Here is an 8,546-nt window from a genome sequence, read left to right on the forward strand (position 1 = left end):
CTGCCTTGAATCTTGGTGTCCTGGGGTAGTAGTGGTACCCACGTCACAGGGCTGTGTGATAAGGTTACAGGATTTAGTTCTCTCTTAGAGAGCCGATCTCTCCAGGGTAGGGGGAGCTTGCTGTTAGCTTGAAGAGAGGACAGACCAAAGTCCCAGCACCTGGATACTATGCATCAGTTGCATAATTCCTCCTAAGCTCAGTTTCCGGAGCTAGGAAATGGGCGTGGTTATCATGCTGGGTGATAAGAGTTGTTACTGTAAACTGGGTGAGGCACTGTCCTGTCGCCTACTTTGAATGGTTTCTGCCTGCCCTGAGCTCTGCTAGGGAAGGTGGAGGTACAGGTAGCCCAGAGCAGAAAGTGCAGGGGAAAAGCTCTAGAGACTTGGCATTTTCTCGGTGAGGCTGGCCAGTGTCCCTGGTTACTGAGGGCAAGACAGGGAAGTAGACTGCTGGAGTGTGAGGTCTGAAGATCAGTGGGGGCAAGGGCCCACCCACCTTTGCAACTGAGCCCTTGGTTGGACACATGGCAGAGCCACTGATACACTGAGGGGCCCTGAGCTTGGCAGGCCACCATCCTGAAGCTCGGCTTCCCTTCCTGTGGAGGAGAACTAAGGCCTGCTTAGGTTTCCTGCTTCTCCGAAGGGCTCTAGTTTTCCTGTTGCTGATTTTCTTGGATGGTTTCCATGTAGGCTGTGCCTTGGGCAGGATCATCTGCCCACTGGTTTTTCCAGAAAGAATGGTTTTCCCTCTCATTCTGCAGGCAGCCTGCAGATGGGCAACCTCTGCCTGGCTTGCCTACTGCTACTCCCTACTAGGCGAGGGGAGGGGCCACGGGTGGAGCAAGGGAGCAGCATCATGAGACCCTTGGCATGTGCCACATGCCGAGTACATCTAGGTATGGGGACTGAGGTTTGGGAGCTGGCCGCAGCTGGCACTGCCATGCAGCATCCCAGAGATCATGAACACTGCCCCTCCTGCCAGCACAAGCTTTAGAACCAGCCGCTTGGCTCCCCTGAGTCGGTGCTGGGTAGTTGTAGCATCTTACTTCCCCGGAACAGCCACTGGTGGAGTTGCATGTGAGGAAGCCCTCTGCAGTGAGCAATAATAATCTTCCTGGGATGAAAGAACTGAAGGCTTGAGAGCATAGGGATGTCATCGAAGGTTCTTAGACCCATTTGCTACCAAAAGGGAGGAGAGGCAGATTATAATGCTGGGAGTCCAGAGACCACTGACAGGAGGATCAGGAGACACGAAACTTGGTATGAGGTTGCTACCATGCAAGCAAGTCTGCCATCGCTTGATGGAGGGATATGCTGACATCGGGTGTGTGGGAAGTAGGGGTGCTTCACAAGACTGTGGCTTTTCAGGAACACTCGCACCCTCCGCCCAGAGTACACATTCACACACATGGGGTTGTGTTAAGTGCACTACAAGGGTTCAAATCCTGTCTCAGTCATTTGCTAGCTTGCAACCTCAGGCTATGTATTTACTGCCTTTTGTCTGTTTCTACCTGTCAGTGGGAACCAGAATTGGACCTGGCTCACAGCACTGTTGTGAGAATGCTTGGGGGTTAGTACAGGCAATACACTCAGTCTGGAGGCTCCTATGTGTGGAAGCTGCAGGCACATTTTCCTTTGTTATTTCAAGTCAGCTCAGATGCCTCTGTTAGCTCAGTGTTAACTGAGTACCTGCAGCATGCCAGGCCCAAGCCTCTCTCTGTCTCAGCTAAGCGGCCAGCCTTGGAGCCTGGGAGCTGAGCATGTGGTTCTGATGCAGAGAGGTAGAGCTTCCGAGAATCGGTGTGCTGGCTCCCACTGCTGGTGTGACTGACATCCTGATGAAATATGTCAGTTGGAAACAGTTGTGAAAGAAATGCCTGGAAAGTCTGTCAGCCTTACAGGACCACCACAGGGAGTCTGAACTTAGGTCAGGGCTGTCATAACTTTCCAGGGGTCCTCCTTTCCAGGGCCTCAGTTTCCTCATTTGAAATCAGGGCAGTAAGCAGCCTCACATTAGAGGTCGACTTTGTGGGATTGCTTCTGTGGACTGTGTTGTAAGCAGCTGTGACATTTTTGTTTCTGGTCCTTTGTATGATGACCCCGGGTAGATCCTGTGTAGTCCCTATGCAGATACTGGGCATGGCCATCAAAACATGTTCTGCTCTCAAGGGCTTCTGGAGTTCTGGCTTCATTGAAATCTTTGTACTCGGTAACTAACTTGCAGAGAATGAGGAAAACCCCTCAGGCAGCCTTGTTCCCTACAGGGGATATGCGGTCACCTAGGTCACGCAACGGAGGTTTCTGGACAGTTCCTCGTTCTGGACCCTGGGTTAGTGAATGGGGCTGAAATTAGACGGATCAGAAGTCAATATTGCCTTGAGCTCAGCCCAAGAGAAAGGATGTGAAAAATTACCCACAGCGGTCAGAGACAAGGATGGGAATACTTAAACAGGGCTTCAGCTTCTAAGAGGCTCAGCCACAGGGCAGCTAGAAAGGTGGATTAGAGGTGAGCATTGGCCAATACCCTCTATTATTAAGAATCTGTGACTCAACTGGGTGGTGGTGCGCGCCTTTAATCCCAGCACTTGGGAGGCAGAGGCAGGCGGATCTCCATAAATTCGGAGGCCAGCCTGGTCTACAGAGCTAGTTCCAGGACAGGCTCCAAAGCTACAGAGAAACCCTGTCTCAAAAAAACAAACAAACAAACAGACTCCGTGACTCCTTTCCTGGGGATAAAGTCCCAAAGCCAGTGACCTGAACCTTCCTGAAGCTGCACCTCCACTTTCTCCTTTGACTTGAACTGTACTGCCTCCTCCCCTCTTTCTGCTCTCTTTGCTTCCTCCTGCCTCAGGGCCTTTGTCCTGCAGCACTTCTCCCCGGAACTCATCCAGCCACAACATGAAGCCCCAGGCGACCACAAACATCAAGACAACAAGGACCCTTTATTCTGTGCTTGGCTTGTGATAAAGACTCAAATCAGCATTGAGTGAATGGTTGAGGTGGAGCTTTGTGAAGGAGGCAGCATTTGACTCAGACCCAAAAAAGCAAGAGGAGCAGGCACCTCTGCCTCTGGGGATAGGCCAGCATAGGACAGGGACACAACTTGTTTGGTTTGGCAGAGACAATGAAACAAGGGAGTGGAGGTTGGCAAACTGAGCTAAGCCATGAGAGGGCTTTGTATCCAGGAGAGTGGGACTTGGGAAGCCACTCAGCAGCCACCGCATACTGTGGAGCCAGGAAAAGCGCTCATGGGACTGCAATAAGTTGGCGGAAGGGATGAAAGAGCCTCACAGAAAAGAGGCTGGAGTCAAGGCTGACTGTGAGTTGGAGAATTCACGGCTCCTACTACTTTCTGTTCGCAAGGCATTACACAGGTGCTCTGGCAGTTGTCCTTGAGAGCTATCTGGGAGGTAGGAAGAATCAGGGCAGCTTTTCTGGAAGACAGTTGGCTTGGTGGCAGGGCAGCCATTCCCAAGTCACTGGAATGGGCACCCCAGTGTCCCCATTTCTGAGCTCTGCACCCTTACACCTGGATCCTAGTACAACATGGTATGACTGACCCAGGGTGGGACATGAGCCGCTATTATGTCCAGTGTAAAAGCCCTGGGATCCTCTTACAAGGTAGCCACTGTGGTCAAGAGTGAGACTTTGACCTGAAGGACTTGAGGGAAGCTCCTGGGTCTAACCACTTAGTAGCTGTGCACGTTTGAGCATCTTTGTAGGGGGCCATGGACTGGGGCGATGCTCTGGCCTTGGGAAAGCTGAGGTTAAATGACACGTACAGAGTGGCAAGTCCGAGGAACAGTGTGGCTCGGGAAGCAGTGGCCGTTATCATGGCTGTGTTTTTTTTTTTTCCCCCACCGTTTGCATTCTTAGCAGGAAACTTAGGTTTTAGGCTTAAAAATGAAGAGCATGTCAACAAAACAGGATGGAACAAAGTCTTTTCCCAGCATGCCTCAGCATGTGGCATTGCCTTCCTGTGGCGCCCAGACAATGATGTGGCTAAAAGTCTTGAGCTCTCAAGCAGAAATAATCCCAATGGAAAGGAACCTCCCATTGTTACTGCATGATGAAGCGGTGCAGGGGCTTGGCAGCCCTTCTTGTCTGGGTCTGTGTTTTAGCTCAGACTCTGCCTAACTGCTGGGCCTCGGTTTCCTTACTTGCAAAAGGAAGAACACTATCCACTTCATAGTTCTGCTGTGAGGGTTAAGTGAGTTAATGCTTAGACTGTGCTTCTGTTAGTACTATAGCCAGATCATTCAGCTTTAACTCCGTAGCGCTCTGAGTGACTTAGTCAAGAGCTCCGAAGCCAGGAGGCTGGGTACCAGTGCCCGGTCTGCTTTTTGCTGGCTGCCTGACTTGGAACTTGTCACTCACCTCTCTGTGTGCTTACTTTCTGCTCAGTATCTTGAAGGTGGCCAGTGGATGCCTTACAGGCTTTTAGTGAGGAGTGAGAAGCATCGCCCAAGAAAGGGACCCCATTCCCAGGAGACAGGAAGAACGCTTGCTCCCTATGGCTCAAATCCTGATTTATAGATAAAGAAGTTGAGATGCTAAGTCCTTAGATGATTTGCTGAAGAACATACACACTGGTGAGACCAGACCTGTCCCCAGTTCTGTGTCTTGGGTTGGTACGGCATGCCAGTGCTGCCCAGGAAGAGGTCAGCCCAAATGTACAGCAAATTCCAAGCTGGGTGGAAAGCTAATGTCTCCTGCCACCTGTCAGTGTCCTCCTTGTTCATCTGTGGGGAAATGGATGCTGCTGGGTGTGAGTTCCCCAGACTGCCCCCGAGCTCTCAGCACACCGGTGGGAGAAGCTGCTGCTGAGTCCTTTGTTCTCTATGGTGTCTTTCCCTGGTCACCTGTAGATTGGCCTACCAGCTGTCTGCCCCTCTTTCTGGTAGTCACGGAGCCCTAAGAAGCTGGATAATTAGAAGTACAGTCTCTAGGGGTCTGGGACCAAATTCCAGCTCTGCCTCTTTTGAGATGAATGACTTAGAACAATTCCCTGCATCTCAGAGGGTGCATTTGTAAATGACCTAGAGGGTATGACATCACTATCAACCTCATGAGGTTGTTTCAAACATTAATTAGGATGATAAAAGGAAGTCTGCCCAGTACCTGGTATGTCTCGTAATAATTGATAGGAAATTTTTGTGGACATATTGCCTTTTTTTGCATAGGGTGCCAGACACCAAAGGGAGGTAGAAATGTCCAATAACCAGTATAGACATACTCACAACCCAGTGGGACCAGTGGGAACCATAACTTTGATCTTGGAGGGCAGAGTGGAGGGGCAGGCTGGTGAGCAGAGGCCACTATGAGACTGTAAGAGTCATAGTCATGTCAAACCCTTCACAAGATACAAGGCCCTGCAGGCCCCCACTCCAGTCTCACCTCTATGACTCTGGGCAGAGGTCTCTTGTGCACAGCAGCAGCAGTAGGTTCGTCTATCTATAGTTTGGGCATCCCCATCCCCAGCCTTAGTCTTTCTTCACCTTGCCTGAGAAAGAACTGTTCATGGCTTAGAGCCTCAAAGACCTGCACGTGCTTCCGTGAGGGTATGCCCAAAGCATCAAGCTGTGCCTGTACACAGTCAGAATCTCCACCCTTTGCCTGGGGAAGTTACCTGCCTTGGGACAGGCACGGCCTGAGGTGTGTGTGTGGGGGGTTCCCCTTTGTTAACAACAGACTGTAAGCTGCCTCCTGGAAGTCTAGAGGTCATGCCCCAGGCTTATAAGCAAGGATTCCAGGCTTCCCTTTTAGTGTTGCTAGCAGGTGGCCTCTCCCAAGAGGAAGGAGAGTAGGGGCCTGTTGAAGGAGAAAGGTAAGGGCTGTTTGGGTGCTCAAGAAAGTCAGCCAGTGCTGGGAAGGACACTAGCCTGCAGCTGAAGGCAGACACCCTGGCTCAGTTCTCACAAGTCACTGATCTGCCACCAAGCAGGGCCAGTCTCCTCAATCAATCCATGCTGACAGATGGTAGCAGAATCAGTGACCTAGAGGCAGAAGGCTCCATTTGTAATCCCAGAGTGGCCCAGGTTCCTAGAGAAGGGCCGAGGGGTTTGTAATAAAAGGAGTGACACAGGGTTTCCAAAAGCTGTCTCTGAGTCAGAGGAGGAGAGAAAGGATTAATTTTGCCTCTGGAACTGATACACAGTGACTCTGCTCAGTAAGTATTTTGAAGGGGACTGGGTTAAGAGAGATGGGGGAAAAAAGGACCAGCTGCTCATTTACTCTGCTTTCCTTAAAAGACAACAAAGTTGAGAAGGAAAACAAAGATGGATACATTTGAGATGAGGGACACAATAGTGTCAGGGCTGTGATCCCAGCACTCCAGAGGCTGAGGCAGGAGAATTACAACTTGAGGCCAGCCTGGCTACATAGTGAGACCCTGTCCCAAAGTAAAACAAAATTACTACCCCTATTGGATGTTGAGTTGTAGGACTTTGGGGGTAGTAAATGAGTTTATCTGAGCTTCATCTGCTCAGTTGCTGTATTGGCCTCAAATTTACAGTGATTCTCTTATTTCAGCCTCCTGGGAGCTGGGATTACAGGTGTGCACCACCATACCTTGAGGTGTAGCTGGAGTTAATTGTGTCCGGGACTGCAAGGATTCTTTAGGCAGCAGCTATCTTTTGCCCACAATACCTATAAGTGAGGTGTAACATTAAGGGCTCAGGTCTGGCACTCAGAGAGGTGAAATGATTTGTCCATGGCCACACACGACACAAGAATACTACTACTAACTGTCTGCTGGTCACGATTCGCTGAATGCTTTCCCCTCGCGGGACAGCCTACAAAGGAACATGGTAGGTCACCAGGGACTGAAAGGGCCCCTGGTAGTCCTAGCTACAGAACCTGCAAGTTTCCATACAGTGGTCACTTGCACAGTATTCTGTTAAGTAGGGAGGAGGTTACCTCAGAAAAGAAGGCAGGAACTGGGCCCAGGGTCTCCATTCTTTTCCTAGTGAGATCTGCTGTATTTTGTTCCTGCTTCCTTACTCACTTGAGACAAAGCAAAACCTAGGAAGAAGGGAGCTTCATGAACTGACTCAAGAAGCTGGGGATGCCCTCAACACTTAGTCTCCAAAGAATATGTCTATATTCTCCAGTTTTTTTTTTTTTTTTTTTGTACAGAACACTTTGGGTCTGTTGAGAATCCCTTCCACCTTTCTGCCATCCTGATGCGAGCTGAAGCCAGGCTTTGGTCTCCTAAAAGCTTTAGTGTCTGAGAATTTGAAAATGAAACTGAGAGAACAATGGGAACAGCCAGAGGGCAGGGCCTAGCGGCCTATTCAGCTCAGCTGCAGAAGGGCTTGGCACTTTGCCTGGAGTGCAAGAGGTGTGGGGGAATCAAATCCCCAGGAATCGTCCTGACCTGCATTGGAATCAGCCCCCACTTGGTGAGATGGGACAGAAGCCAGGAGAAATCACTGCCTTCATCATGTCCTCCTTCCAGGGGCCCCAAAACCACTGAGGCCCTGCCTGGGATCCCCAGACCCTCTGTGGGTGGCCTGAGGCAAGTGCTAGGTGGAATGAAGGTGAAAGGGCAAAAGTCAAGCCTCAGGGAGCTGTAGACCCCAGATATATGAAACCAGGTCCCCAGATCACAAGTGATTCCCATCAGCCTCCATCTTACACTCAAAGCACGTTTTGGATCCCAATTTACTCTCAACTTGGGTTGCTTTAGGAGGAGAAGCCACATACTCTCCCAACATCTAGGCCAGATGCAGGCTTAATTTAGAATCAGTAGTTTTAGGAACACCTAATTCAAACTCTGCTCCTTCCTCTTCAGTCGATGGGAAACTGAGGTCCAAAGTGGAGAGGTCTCTGGTCTGCCAGCCTTGCTGGTCTCACTTTGCATAGCAGGGACTGGGCGCATGGCACTGCAGTCTACAGGACAGTGGTTCTACCTGAGATTTTCTTGAGGAAAAAGCAAGTTAGCCTTTGCTCTGTACAGACATTAGGGATACAAGGGAAGGCAGGTTAGGTAGGGCCTGAGGCACAGCCCCAGAGTTAACTTCAGTTCTGGTCCTGCCATCCAGGAGTGCAGACTCACAGTGCCACTGCAAACTACTGGCATGGACGTATCTATTTTAAATTTTGTTAGGCTGGCTTCCTTCCTTTCATAATGGAGAGTACCGAGTTTCAGAGACGTGAGTTGTTCAGGAAAATCCATTAGGCACAGAGACAGGAGGCGTACACTCCAGGCTGGCGTGGCGGGACCCAGCTGGGCACGGTGGACGTGAGCAAAGCAGGAGCTATCCTGATGACCGCTCAACTAAGTGTATTATATTGTCGTGGGTTTCTGCGCCTGCTGAAGGCGCGACTCCAGCTTTGGAGACTCAGGGACAACTCCAGAAATCCCAGTGGAAGGTTCTGTGCCACCAACTCCCCAGAAAGTTGTCACGAGGTAGAGTCTCAAGCGCAGGGCTGGAGGCAGCGCTAGGCGCGTGGTCCTGGACCGCAGAGTGGGGTCTCCCTGCTGCGCCTCTCGACGCTGCCGCACGCGGGTGGGCACGCGCGCCACCCCGCCCCCGACCCCG

The 8,546-nt window shown here is 50.9% G+C and overlaps 1 protein-coding gene across 2 annotated transcripts in view; it reads left to right on the forward strand.

Annotated features, from left to right (window-relative positions):
• Window positions 1-8,546, forward strand: part of Tcf20 (transcription factor 20) — a 159,221-nt gene that overhangs the window by 55,198 nt on the left and 95,477 nt on the right. The window lies entirely within an intron of this gene.

The sequence above is a fragment of the Microtus ochrogaster genome, chromosome 15 (assembly GCF_000317375.1).
Source record: "Microtus ochrogaster isolate Prairie Vole_2 chromosome 15, MicOch1.0, whole genome shotgun sequence".
NCBI lineage: Eukaryota > Metazoa > Chordata > Mammalia > Rodentia > Cricetidae > Microtus > Microtus ochrogaster.